We start from the raw sequence: 15091 nt of genomic DNA on the forward strand, positions 1-15091 counted from the left end.
TTATTGACGCGGGGGCCGGGGCGGTGCGCGGGGCGCGCAGGCTGCGCGGAGCGCTCGCCGCCGGGGCGGAGCGGGGGTGGCCGCGCTGCCGGCAGCCAAACTTTGCCAGGGAAAACTGGGACGGGCGGGAGGCGCGGCCGCTCCGGTTCCGCCGAGTTCCCCCTCGGCCCCGGCGCTCCCCGGCGGGAGCGGATCCCAGCGGGCGCCGCCGGCACCGGGCGAGCCGGGGAGAGGCGGCGGCCCCGCGGGGATGCTCCGCTCCGCTCCCCGCCCTCCGTCCGCGGGGCTCGGCGGTCGCGGCCTCCCCCTGCCGGCCCCGCCGCCCGCGGGGGAAGTCCGGGGCGTCCCGCAGGGCCCCGGGGCGGCGGGAGCACCGCCCGTCCTTCCCCGCCCCGCGTCCCCGCGGTGCGCGCTGCGCTCCGGCCCGCGGCCGGGGCCGAGCGCTGTGTATCGGCTTCCACTTGGCTCCTGAATAAACAAAGCGAACATATGTCCCATATTCGTGACAGATGGTTCAAACAGAGAACTATTTAGTGGTTTTCCCGCAGTTGCTACTATGTACCACTCCCCCGAAACCCAACAAAATGCAATTAGCCTAAAATAGCTTCAGCTTCCAGATTTCCTTATTTTCATGTGTGGAAAATTTGATTCAGGTGTTTTAATGTTCTGGCTGCGATCAAATGTGTTAAGTTGTTTTGGGGTTATTTTTTTCTATTTTTAAAAGAAGTCAGCGTATATGTTCCTTGGCAGTTATGTCAACCAGCTATTTGGCCCATTCGACTCAAGGAATTTACTTCTCCTTGCAATAAATTTTGCCTAAAGGAGTTTGAGTCGCCTCATGAGATGGGAGATGATCAGGCTGGCCACTTTTATAGCAAAAACTGGATGGCAGATGGAGCTAAACTGTTGAAAGGTACTTCAAAACACTTATTTAAAAGCCTAGCATATGCCAGGATATACTGAGAGTACAACATTCATAGAACCCAAATGGAAAGGGCTTATTTTTGTTTGCTTTGCTGTTCGTTTTTTTTTTTTTTCCCTCTCTTGCCACTTTTTCTAAACAGATGGATTTGCATTATACCCAAAAAAAAAAAAAAAAGAGCCCCAAAACCCATGACCCTCAATAAAAATAAAACAAACAAAATCCAACAGAACCCAAAAAAACCTGTGTAAAGTACCGGTTCTCTCAGCTAAAGTATAATAGTGATATCAAGTTGAAACTGATTAAGTCCCAAGTTTTGTGGTTTGGTTGTTTAATGTGAAGAGTCATATACTATAATATGGTCACGAAGTCTATTATCTGCTGCACATACAAGGATGTAACTGGAGGAACAAAAACAATGACCAGATTTCTGGAGTATTTCAGGGTAATTAGAAGGTGCTAAGCTGGTGATAGCATTGACGATTGGAGACAGCTTCAGCTTTTCAAATCGCTGGTATTTAATGAAACAAGTTGGTCTTCTAAACACTTCAATAGAAATTGAGCTGAGTGATACAGAGAGATGATTACTTCTTCACTGGTAATTTTGACATCATTAAGGCACACAGATAAGCTCTGTATAGAAGTTATCTGTGTATCTAACACAAAGGTAGCATAATTCTCCTGCCATTTAGAAGCCTAAGTCAAGAATAGCTACAGATTTACAGCAGTGTATAGCAACTAAGAATAAGACTGAAATCCAGGCCACTTTTTACAAAACCATTAATGTCCTGAAACACATACATACAACACATACATACAAACACACATACATACATTTGGCATTTAAAAAAGCAACACATTGTAAATCTCTGCATTAGTAACTACTTTTGCTGCTATAAAACAGCTTTTGTGGGGTGTTTCCTGTTACAGTAAAACTGAACTCGCATTTTAAGTGTTAAAAGTTGAATAAAATGTCGCTGACAGTTCAGAAATAACAAAAACAGCTGGAAAACATGCATCCAAAACTATCTAAACACTCCTCTTGCCAGTATTTTGACTCATCTCTGGAAAACTACCACCCAAAGTGAAAAAAGGTTAAAAGGTTTTAATCGAGGAAAAAAGTTTAAGATGCAACCATGTTTAAAGGTCAAGATCCAAGAAGAAAGTCCATGCTGCATACAGTTGCTCAGAATATCCAACTGCTACACACTCCTTAACCAGGACAGTAGGTGGGAGACAGCTCCTTACCAACCACAAGGACATTTTTCCATAGCAGATATTATTTTTTTTTTATTTTTCTCTTTCATATATGGAATTATTTATAAATTTCTGTTGCACAAAAAACTCCATAAGCCACTCTATGGCTGGAGTCATAATCCTTTGGGTCTTTGCACAGTGTTTTCCAACTGCCTTTTACTTGCCCTGGGGTAAAATTAAGTCATTGAATGTTTTGCTGTTGATTTCAGTCAAACCAAGGTCTGGTCTGCCTTACAATTTGTATCTGTCAATCACTCAACTCATGAAACTCTTCAGATAAAAGAAAAGTAAGAGTAAGCCACACAGAAGTACTTAATGCAAATACTTTAAAGATATTTAAGCTTTTTTAAATATTCTGCTGGTCAAGTTTTATAAAAACGTTTCAGAACAATTAATATAACATACATAAGGTGCAGCTGGTGAGGACAAACACTTCATTACAGGAAGGATGATGACACAATCACCCCTGCATTATTGTTTAAAGGCCATTACAGTACAAAAATGTGGAAGGCAGAACCAAATAGTCCAAGCTAGTTGCTGCCAGCATTAACTGCCAGTAATTCAGTCTTTATGCAGTTGTAGTTACTGGTTTCTTCCTAGTTGGAAGCTGTTATACTTCATTGGAAACTTTTCACAAAGAAAAGGCAAAGAAATGTGGATAGTAGTGTTCTTTGACACTAAGACTTCAGTAAAATTAGTGCTTCAAACCCTTTTCTTTCTAAGTAGGTTGAGGTAAGTGTAACACTGGGTAGTTTTAAGCTTCCTGTCACCTTGCAGCCTGGGCCCAAATGCTCTGAATGCAAAACAGCAGTCTGTATCCATCCAGGATACAGCTGGATGATACCCCAGGATACAGCATCCACCTGCTCCTGGAGGCCAGGCATGCACAGCAAAATCAGAACTTTGCTGCATTCTGTCCTTCTGCCTCCTCCTCTGCATGTGAACCAATGACAGCAAACTCTTCAGAGGTTCCCATGCAGAGGTGCCTCCCTCAAAGGCAGTTCCACCTGCAAAGGCTGCAGTGTTGGAGCATTGTGTTGGGTTGTTCTGGCTGGCAGCAGCTCAGATGACAATGTACCCCTGAGCTGACGAGGAGGCTGAATTAATCCATTGCCTGGCCCAGGGTTAGCCTGCAGATTCCCTTTGCCATCTCTGCCACAGACCTCCTTTTAAAGAGTGAACCCTGCAAGAAAATATTGGAGTTGGAGCCACTGAGCCCAGGGAACATTACACAGAATTATCTGCAGTGCTGCTAGGTATGTGAAGGGAAAGTATGCTGAGAATAAGAACAGGGCCATGAACTTTAAATACGATTCTTAGGGGAGTGAAGAGGTGAAGCAAAGCTAAAGTTGAACTAATGAGTCAGATCCAGCAGGTGGGGGAGAGCAAGCTAGTGATGGGAAAAAGTCTCTGTGCTGTGGGAGCACAAAAACTAGTGTTTACACAGGAGGCTTTCTTCAATAATGAGAAAGGGATAATAGAGTTAGAGAATTATTAGGGACTGGGGGAACAGTCTGAACTGCATTTTTTGTCTTACATTTATCTGCTTACCATGAAGTCAAAGTGCCTTTTGGTGGGAATAAGGCAAGAAGGATTTGCTCAAGGCATTAAAGTTTTGTAAAGGGCAGATTAAATAACAGCACTCCAAAAATCAATTTTGAGGGGCTTATGAAACCTTGAATGGGCTTTTGCAGCACAAAAGCAAGATTGAGTTTTTACTGAACCTGTCATTTATTTGGGTTTAGAGCTTTCAGTAAGTATCAGAAAAAAAAAACATAAAACAAAAGCAAAGTAAGCAATGAGCATTCACACAGAAGTCAAATAAAAAACACGTGGAGGTGCAATCCACATTACTAAGTGACTTAATTGATGCAAAAGTATAAGAAAAGAAAGTCAAGGTTTCATGTCTGCCATCCCCCATCCCCTCTCCCCGAGCTTTAATCAGACCTGGTTGTGAATTCCCACAGCTCTTCTTGGCCAGGAAGTTTTTCCTAAACTCTTTCTTCCCTGTTCTCACCAAAAGTTGTGCTGATATACTATCAAGCCACCTGGAAGGAGGAAAAAAGAAAAAAAGAAGAAAAGAAAGGAATAAAAATAAAGCAAATAAAGCTACAAAATTCAGTAGAATAGGTACAGAAACACCAAAAGAGTACAATGCAAGTCAGAGTTTGCAGTTAGAAACACAACACACTGGTTACCCCAGAAAACATGAAAATGCTGATGGAACTGCAGCTATTTGTGAAGTTATCTGATAGAAATGATTCCGTTTAACTTTAAGTGGTGATCTAAAGGCATAGGCTCTGATATTTGCCCACACTGGTAAGAAAAGGGTTGTTAGGAAAAGCCATCCCTGGATTTGGGATTTTTACTTTAAAAATGGGGTAATACTTCCCCCTAGCCGCTGGTGGGGACAGTGCAGGCTGGCGTGGACAGGGATTCTGCCTTTCAGGAAACAAGGCACAGAATTCCATGGCACAGGAGGATCCAGCAGCACGGAGACTCGATGTGATGCATTACGTAAAAACATAAATGATTACCAAAAAATTAAATATAATCTGTTAAGTAGTAGTAATTCAAGTGCCCAGGGAATCTAGAGCAATACAATTCAGATGCTACAACAGCATCATTTGAAACTTCAGCTTTTGGATCAGTTGGTCAGAGTACAGTGCTTATAAGGCCAGGGTTGTGGGTTTGATCCCATATGGACCATTCATTTAAAAGCTGACTCAGTGATCCTTCTCGATCCCTTCCAACTCAGAATATTCCATGTGATTCTGTGAAATGCATCAGCAGCATCAACCTTTAGCATCCCCTGGACATTGACAACCAATGTGATTAAACCAAGGCCACATTATGGTTTGGTAACTTGGAACCTTCCTTTTGTCTTAAAAATTCCAGTGATTACTGGAATTATACAGCTTGGGCTAGTGGAATCCATTCGATCCTGAGCCACAGGACAGGTAACCCTACCTTATACTACATAAAATGTCTTTACATGAATGAACCTATGTCATGGTTTTTGCAGAAAAACTAGAGCTAGGAAATTACTTATCCTGATTGTCTATTGCTGTAAGAATATCTGATCCACACTGCTTTAAAAACATAACTACATGAGCATTTCAGACCATTGAAATCAGATGCTTGATCTGAGAAAATCCATGTTAAAATCTGAATGTTGGTATCTTGTATTTGCATACTGCTTCACTTACACGTGGATTCATTTTCCTCCCATTTTTAATTGAAAGTGATGAAAATTCTGTGTATAAAATGGTGTGTAAATGTGAGATTTTCTGTTCAAACACGCACAGCTCTAGTGGTGGGTATTCAGCTTTCACTGTTCATGCTACACTAGATGCACACACACTAACAGAGCAAAGCAAATTAAATCAGAGAGGAACATTTTCCTTTCACTTACTGTACATATCGTCTTCTAAATTGTGGAACCAAATTTGCCCTGACACCTGCCCTGTGTAGGGAAGTCAAAAAAATATGTATGGAGGTTAAAGCCATTTTAGAATTTAGTGACCAAAGGCAAAATTATCATCTTGGATTGTCAAAGCCGTATTTTCTGTACGTTTGCTAGAATAGCCCTGACGAGTGAAATAAATTTTTCTCCTGATGGTATCACCAAAACTGTAATTTTATTGGAAGTTTCTCTAAAGGTTAGTGACTCTGTCAGTGTTAATTTCTGTAATCTCTGTTTCATCAGTCTTCCTCTGAGGTAAGGAATTTTGGGGACAAAAAGTCACAAGATATTTATATTGGAGGTGAAAGGATATCAAGGAAAAATGGAAGTGGAAGAAACTAGTGCTGTGAATGCCATGAGAATTTTACTGAGAAACCAAAACTGACTATTCTCAGATACCTGCTGTCACCTGCATGTCACAGTATCTCTACCTTTAAAAGAGCAGCAATATTGGGGGGGGTATTGTTTGCTTTGTGGTTTTTTTTTGTGGGGAAGGTGGAGGGGTTTGTGCCTTGTTGGGATTTAAGGAGGGGTTGTGTGTTTTTATAAGTTGCTTTTTGGGTTTGGCTTGTGGTGGATTTTTTTTTTATTTGGGGTGGATGGGAAGAGGTATTTGTTGGTTTGTTTACTCAGTTTTAAGAATAGCTGCAAAAGCTTCAGAAAAACATGAAAAAACAGATCAGAATTTGAACTCAGAGGCTTAATCATAAAAGGTATTGAATAAGTATGGCATGAAAAGGCAATATTTCTTGAATCAGGAACATCTCCTTAATTAACACTTTTTTTTGTTTTTAATATAGTTTAGGAAGAACCTTATGATGAGATAAGTCTCCTTAATCCAATTGATTATCAGATGGGAACAGTGTTGAAAATCAAGACCTGTTTGTTCTATTTGAATACCCCATAATCCCATTACTTGGCTTCTCTGCTACTGCTGCAGAATTCTGAAGGAGCAGTGCACACACCAGAGCAGTGAACATGACAGACTCTGAAAACCAGAGTCCCAGCTGATGGTATTTGCAGTTTCTTCCCTTTTCTGTGAGCACTCATTGGATGAATACAGCTCTGTCTGTTCAGGGAGTTTCCCTGGTTTCATCATGTGATGCACAGTTAAATCTACAGCACTTGTTTTGGATGGATGGAGTTACCTGCTGGGAGCACCAATAAAGGAAGCATTTTTGCATGTCTGCATCTGTCCTGCAGTTTCAATGGCAGGCATAATTCATGTGAAGAAGAAACAATGCAGACTTTTAAATTTGGTCCTGAAAGTCATTTACATGTATTCTGAATATCCCAGAATAAAGTGTATCCTAACTCAGCAGTAAAAGTAACCATGTGTGAAGGACTCCACACTCTGTCTGTCCCTCTGTGAGGAATATGGATATGGAATTACCATTTTCTCCACACCCAATTCATCCCTGAGAAACATTTCTAAAGGCCATATTTGTGAACTCAGCAATGGCTGTAGACAGGAGCATTTGAGATATGTAACTTACTTTATAAATGGCTAAAAGACTAGGAATATTCAGCCCCAAGTAAGGAAAAGGAATAAGTTTCTGATGAACTCATTTTCATAGGAATTTCTGAGTTATTAATTTATGAAAGAAGAAAAAACTGTTTGCAGACAAAATGTTAAGATAAAGTGTAAATACTTTACAGTAAATTTAAAGCTGTAACAAATTACCTATATGCTCACAGTGTGACCCCTCCAAGTTTTTGACTTGTTTAATTATTCAGTAGAACACTATTTATAACAAAATAATGCAAACTTGTTTAAACATGTACAATGATGGCACCTTGCCAGTATGAAATGTAAGCATGATGTTCACAGAATTGCAAAAATCCAAAGCAATTGAGATTAATATAATGGTTTCTGAATTTGATTATATTATAATCTTTATGACTGGAGCTAGTCAGAAATTTTTTGATTTTTTTTTCTTTAATTCTTCTTATTCTTAGAATATTTTCAATATGGTAAAAAAAAACTGAGATAATAGTTGTCACTTTGTCACTATCTACAAGTTCCATGTCATCATCAAAGCCATGCTATTTCCTATGATTTTTGAATTTGCCCATTTTTTGCAGAGATTCAATAAAGATCCAGGTAATATTTCAAATATCAAAATTATATTCTTTCTATAATTAAAAATAATTTGACATGTTTATGTGCTTTTTGACACTTATCCATACCCATCTTTAATCTACTGTAAACAGATTGAATTAAAGTGATATGCCAACCCTAAAATACAAATAGCACAAATTTCAAAATTATTGATTTTTGACAGTGCTTGCAGGCATTAAGCAATACTTTTTCAGACATTTAAAATAGCTCACTTCAGCACACAGACACTGTATTGAAGAAAAGCTGAAAATTTACTGACTGCTCAGTCAATATTAATTTAAAATTGAGGTTTAGATCTTTGCTAAAAGTGAAAAAAAAAACATTTAAAACTCCTTTTAGCCCATGGGATACCCTCTTCCTCAACTCAAATCACCATATTCTTACCATATTTCAAGGTCTCAATCCAACAGTTTTGCAAAGGAATCCAGTATCTTGTAATTACAACGAGCAGTGAAATACTGTGCTGACTCCTTGGAGTTAGACATAGTAGAGTTTGCTTTCCATCTTGTGGGTGGACTTGTAAATTCAGCCCCACTCAGGTTTCCTTGAAAGGGAGGTGACCAAACACTTTGCTGCTCCATCTGAGGTGATCTGGGACACTGGTGCAGCACACAAGTAAAATCTCACAAAGGTAAGAGACTTCTGCCAACAGAGGCTGGGGTCTGCTTAGCAGCAGGACTTTGTGGGTATCAGGAAACAAAGGCTTGAAAGCACTGATGTTTGTATCACAGTTTTCCTGAGGAATAAAAGGAGAATAAATGTTTGATGACAATAATTTAGACAACAACAATAAATAGGTTAGGGCACATAGGAGAGAAGTATTATGGTATCTAAAATGTTTAAAATGAAGCTGCCTTCAAATATCCTGTGTTTCTGACTAAAACTTAAAACAAGCCAACTTAAAATGACCATCCTGGTTTAGGCCACATAGAGTTAGTAGTTACAGCGCTGAGTTTGGATTTAGGATGAGAGTAACATTTATAACACACTGATGTTTAGTTGATGCTGAGCAGTGCTTACACCATACAAGGAATTTTTTTCTATACCCCATCAGTGAGGAGGCTGGGGGTGCACAAGGAGCTGGGAAGGGTCAGAGCCAGGACAGCTGACCCCAACTGACCACAGGGATATTCTGTACCATGGCCCATCATATAAATTTGGGGGATAGCTGGCTGGGGACTGCTGCTGTGGAACAGGCTGAGCAGAATTCTGTCTGCGGCAAGCAATTGTTTTTCATTTGTATCCCTTATTTTTTGGGGTGGTTATTTATCTCTTTCTGTTATTTTCCTTTTCATTCCAATTTATTATTCTGATATTAGTTTTTAAACTGTTCTTTCTCAACCCACACTTTTCTGACTTTCACCTTTCCAATTCTCTCATCCCATTGAGGAAGCAGCTGTGTGGTGCTTAGTTGCTGGCTGGGGTTAAACCACAACAATGACTCAACAAAAGTTTTCTGCTTGAATTTAATCACACAATTTATTGGGGTGGGGGGAGAAGCTAATTTCAACTGGATTTATGTATCAAAGATGATAATGAAAGGAGTTTAGTTTTATTTTACTGCTGCTCCAGATGGTACTCAAAAGGGACTGAGAAGTGTGGGAAAAACCATTCTCTGTCTATGAGGGGTTGAATTTGGAAAGTTCTGTATTCCAGGCAATTGCCAACTATTTCTTACAAGGTTCCATGGCTTGTAACTCTGGGCTCCTCAGAGACAACAGTATGAAGAACAAAGAAAAACTAATTTGGTGATTTTGCAGTTTGCATCACTAGCAGACAACTGAGCATTTGTTTAATTCACAGAAAATTACACAAGAGGATTTTGGAGGACTGGCAGGTTTAGAGACATGAATTTTCTATAGATGTCTCAGGCCTAAAGGTAAGGTGAGGTAAGGATAACTTACCTTCCAGTTAATGTCTATATATAATATTAATATTTATAATGACTTTATAAGGTTTTTATAATTTGTCTTAAAAGATCGTTTACCAAAACAAGACACAAAAAACCAGATACAGACTTGATTTGACCTGACTTATGAATCTGCTATTTTCTTTGACAAGAAATGTGAGAGAGAAAGACTGAGTGGCAGTAGATTATACTGTCATTTAGTAACCTGTGCTTTAAAAAAAAGGCAAGAAAAAAAACCCTCTTAAACTTCAACCTCCCAGATTGCAAGAGATAAACCTCATCTCAGAACTGACACCACTGTAGAGGTTATGAAAAATGAACTGCATTATTTCAAAGTACACTTATTCAGAATACAAGAAGCAGTATGGAGATAAACCAAGTATCTTGTTTTTATTAGTTAGCAAGAAAGATGTCAACTCAACCACTACAAGCATAGATATGGATGTCAATAATAAACACTGAATTACTCAGTAGATTTCTTATACAATTATGTCCTATGTGGCCTATAGTTGGAGGACCCATATTTGTATAAAAAGCAATCTTTAGAATTACATATTATAAATACAGTACATTTACACCCCATCTGATTGTATCCACTTACCTATGACAGGTGAGTTAGGAGCCTAATTGCTGTAGGGCCCCTACACATTTAATGAGATAAAGCACTACCATTTTCCAAGCATTTCTTTCCAGGCAGCAGTTTTTATGCCTTTTTAGACAGTTTATGTTAGAGAGGAATACAATACCCTCCATAACCCCAACCACTATGATTTAGAGAATAAATACTTCCTAATCTCAATCAGGTGATCAATTTAATCCTGATCATAGGTTACAGGTAGGTTAAATCCAGTTAACACCTGACTTCCTAAAGAATTGCTCCATTTTTGCCTGCTTCTAATCTTAATATTTAAGAAAGAGCAGTCCCTTTCTCCTATACTTTGCACCAAGAAGGAACATAAAAGTCCTGGGGAACGTAAAATAGAAGGGCTGGCATGTGGGCCAGTTAGAAACATTTCTTTTTAGGGACTGTGTAAAGAAAGTACACAAACGAGTTTCCAATTAAGCTTCCCTGGCAATGTCAGTAGGTATCCAAAGTTTTATATCCCAAACTTTATATTCTGACACATGATCTCTTCACCATGTCACACATACCCTTTATTAATTTATAAATTTCCATCTGGAAGTAGTTCAAGTCCCTGCCTCTGTGACCTTGTCTGTAAGCAGTTCCAGAGCTTTGCACAGATTGCCAAGAACCTTCTTTTAAATTTGTCATTTATTCATAATTGTTTGTAAGTATCTGATCTTGAAATAGTGTTATCCTTTAACACAAAAGTCGTCTTGCCTCACATCTACCCCCACACATACTTATAAAGAAAACCATATGCCCTTTCAAGCTTTGTTTTGCCAGATAAGCTATTTCCATCTCAGCTGCAAAAACAGGTACTGCTTTCCCCAAACCAGCCCACTCTGCACCTGCTGTGCATCAATGTGGGTCATGAGAACTGTAAACAATATTCTGAGTTGTCTTACCAGTGCCTTGTAAAGCAAAATTAACACTTTGTTAACAGCCTTCACTGAAGATTCTTCATCCAATATTCCCTGAAACTGCTGCATGGCCATGACACAACTGGGGCTCATGGTCACACCACAGCTGATTAATGCATTAAACCTCCTCCCCTCGCTATTGACACCAATTATCAAGACACCAGGTTATGCCAGAAGAACATGACATTAATTCCCAAGCACCTCCCTCTAGTTGCTGAACTATTAGATTTCCATTTTGTCAGTCCTTGAGGTCATTTATTTTTTTCTGATACACTAGTCATTCCAATTTTGTGTCATCTCTTAATGCCATATCCATTCTCCTTCCTTCACCAAGCTCAAAAATACTACTTAAATCAGTGCCAAGATCAATCCCAGAGGAATTCTACTAGTAAACTCCTTTCATTTTGATATTTTCATTTTTAACAGAACCACATTTTAATATAACCCTTCACTCAGATCCTCTTCCACCTTCACTGCCTTCATTAAAGCCCATCTTTTCCACTCTCAGTAACTTCTACACCAAACAATATAATGCCTTATTTCGATCAAGGTAGATTAGGTTTACTGCATTACTCTTCTCTGGGACAATTATCTTATCAAATAAAGACATTAAGTTAGTCTGATACAATCCTTCCTTGATAAGATCATGTTGTAGTTTTTCCCACTTTCCATTTACTTCTAGGTTCTTGATATATTTTTTTTTTCATTCAAAATCTACTCCCTAAGACCTTGCTTGGTGTTGAGGTCAAACCATCGCACCTGCATTTTCTTTGACCACCTCCTTTCTTTTCATGAATATGGGGAATAGCATTATCAGTCTTTAGTTGTATTGAGATAGCCCTGAATTGAGCAGATATGCATAAAATCCCTACAAATGCATTCAGTGCAAATCAGCATTACAGGATTCTTCCAATGCCCTGAAATAGGCGTTGTTTAGCCCTCTCCAATTTTTGGCAGTAAATAGGCTGTGTTCAGCTGATAGCTCATTTGGGAAAAATTCCATTGTTCTGTGTACCTTAAACACCTTATTTTTTCTTTTTTTCTTTTTCCTTTTCTTTTTTTTTTTTTTTTTTCAGCACTGGGAGACCTAACAGCATTCACAACAACAATTGCTTTCAAACTGGCATTTAGGACAACTTATTTACTTTAGCAGTGGAAGAGCAGGGTTAAAAACATCATCAACAGTAGTCTCGATATGATAGATATTTTCAAAGAAAGAGGAATAGGCCAAAACATGCATGAAAACACATATGAAAGCAGTGTGTGTTATTCATTTTTATAAACTCTGCTGTCTCAACTATGGATATTAATTTTGTATTCAAAGAATTGACTTAGTGTAGATATTTTAAATATTCTGATTTATTTTTCAAAATGAGAAAAGTGTAATTATTTTTAAAGGAGTAACATTGTTGCCACTTATTCCAATTCACTTTCCTTCTGTTATCTTTCTCAAAAGACAAGCTGTAAAAAGACAAACCCAGCAGAATTATTTATATACTTTCCACACAATCTGTGAATAGACATGCTTAATGCTTCTGGAAAGAAGTGACTGTAATACAATGCAAATTATTAATTTATGAATGTGGCACAATTTATAATACATGCCTACAGCAGCTGTGACTTTCTACTCTACTTGAATGGAATGCTTTTATTATCCTGCCTATGCTCTGAGTCCTGGCAGATGTATGCAGATGTGTGCCATGGAGCCTTTGAAAATTTCAGGATTAAAGGTGGCTAATCTTCCAGAAGCTTCAATGGGAAAGAATATGGAAGGGATAGAAACCAAACTCTGGGTTCTCTTTTCTTTATGCCACCTTTAAAAAAGATGAAATTACAGCATAACACCAGGATCAATAGGCAGTAAAGTTTACGTAGTGTTATTTATCATTGTTAAGTCTTTATTAAATATGTACCTTCTGCCTGCAAAGGGCTGTGCAGAATGAAGAGGGCCCAGTTTTATAGAGATACAGTTATAAGACTGGATTTTACAAAGCAGCTTGTAAAACCTGCAGGTAGAACATACATTTTCCACAATACCCTCAAGGAAAGAAGTATTCTGAAAACTGCTCAGGATATTTTGAGGCAGTAGGGACAATGACTTTTTTTTTTAGAATGAATGATTAGAATTGAATGTTCCTTAGAAAATAGTTCGTCACAATAAAATACCATCTGGCCCTATTTTGAGAAGAGGTTTTATGAGACCATGCAGCTTCCATGCAGCAAGTTTCCAGATCCAGGGTCTATGTTTTAGTCAAACTGAGACAGCCCTTCCTCAAACTTTCTTGGTCTGGGCTTTTGCATGGAATATGGAATAATTTCTGCTGCTGCCTAGTTCAGCTCATGGGCCTGTATCCAATGCTTCTGAATGTCTAAGGAAGTTGTCATGTGTTTAAGAAAGAACACAGATGGAAAGAACACAAAATTCATCTTATGAAAAAACTATTAGCAGAGAAGCCTAAAAGTGTAATGGACAACTCTTGGTTTCATGCGAGAGTTATTCTCATTGTGCAAGAAATTGATTTGGCTTTAATGCATACAGTGGAAGGATAAAAGTTATCTAACTTCATACTAAATAACATTCCTGTTATGAATAAAGACAATAAAGCCATTTCATTTCAGTCATCTGCACATACTCTTTTTCTTACAAGTGCAGCATCAAGTAGCAATAGAGCTTTAAGAACAATTTTTTTTTTAAATCTGAAATATATTAGAAGAAATAATGACTGCTGCTCACCTGATAATTTAGCAGGATTATATGTGAACTTCTGAGAACTGACTAAAATGGAAAAAAAAATCTTTGATTAGCTAATTATAAAACTATTACTTTCTCCTTTGGTGTTTATTAATATTTTTCTATGATTAAGGTAAAATTTATATGACACAAAGCAGTTGGCATACTGGCATTATATGCTTATAGGAAACAAACTGCAATTAATCAGTTAAAACAGAGTCTTTTCAACAGACTGTTTAATGCATTTCAACCCAAGATTATTTTTTTACATGAAGGTCCCAGTCCTCAAAGTGTTTCTTTAACAGCCCTTTTTTCAGAGGATTTAATGCTACCACCCATCTTCTTACAGGATGTTACAACATAATGGATAATTTATTTACATTTCTGCTAATACCAAATTTAAAAAACCCTCTTTTATAAATGGAAGATACAAAGAATTCCAATGTAAGAAGTATTTATTCACTGTTTGTCTTGTAGCTTCCCTTGGGTGCCAATTTAGGGGTAACCAGTATTGATGTAAAGCAAACTACAATCTCCCATATAAAGAATTAAGAAAATTTACTATGAAAATGCAAATTCAAGGATGTGTTTTGTACTGTGATATGGACTCCAGATCTGAAATTTTTTTCTTCATTAGGAAAGTTACTACACTTATGCCAAGATAAATAAAAGCTCTGATATATGTTTCAAAATGAGAGCCGCATTTGTTGCTTATCCAAACAGCAGAGTATAACAGAAGAGCAGAGTATGAAAGTTTTAGGATAGACTCCCTGACCCAGTAAAAGAAACAACTGAAATGTATTTAAGACTCTAAACCACAGCAGAGGAACAATGCAGATCCTATATAACAGCACAGCTACCAATCAGCAAAGTAAGCAGGTGGTGTGTTCTCTGACCAAAGAAAATGGAAAACTTAGATTTAAACCCATAAAAGAATAATCTTTGCTTTAGTAAGTTGAAGGGATCCAGTGAAGCCTTTCCAGATGGAATTAAACAAAATCTTGGATGTAAGATTCAAGCAGAGATATCACAATGCAAATAGCAGGCTTTGTCCTTATAAAGAACATCTGTTGTGAAGTTGTTTACATTCCTACCAAAGTGGAAAAGGGTATCACTAATTCTCCATTGCAGCCAGGCAT

The sequence above is a fragment of the Ammospiza caudacuta genome, chromosome 9 (genome assembly GCF_027887145.1).
Source record: "Ammospiza caudacuta isolate bAmmCau1 chromosome 9, bAmmCau1.pri, whole genome shotgun sequence".
Lineage (NCBI taxonomy): Eukaryota > Metazoa > Chordata > Aves > Passeriformes > Passerellidae > Ammospiza > Ammospiza caudacuta.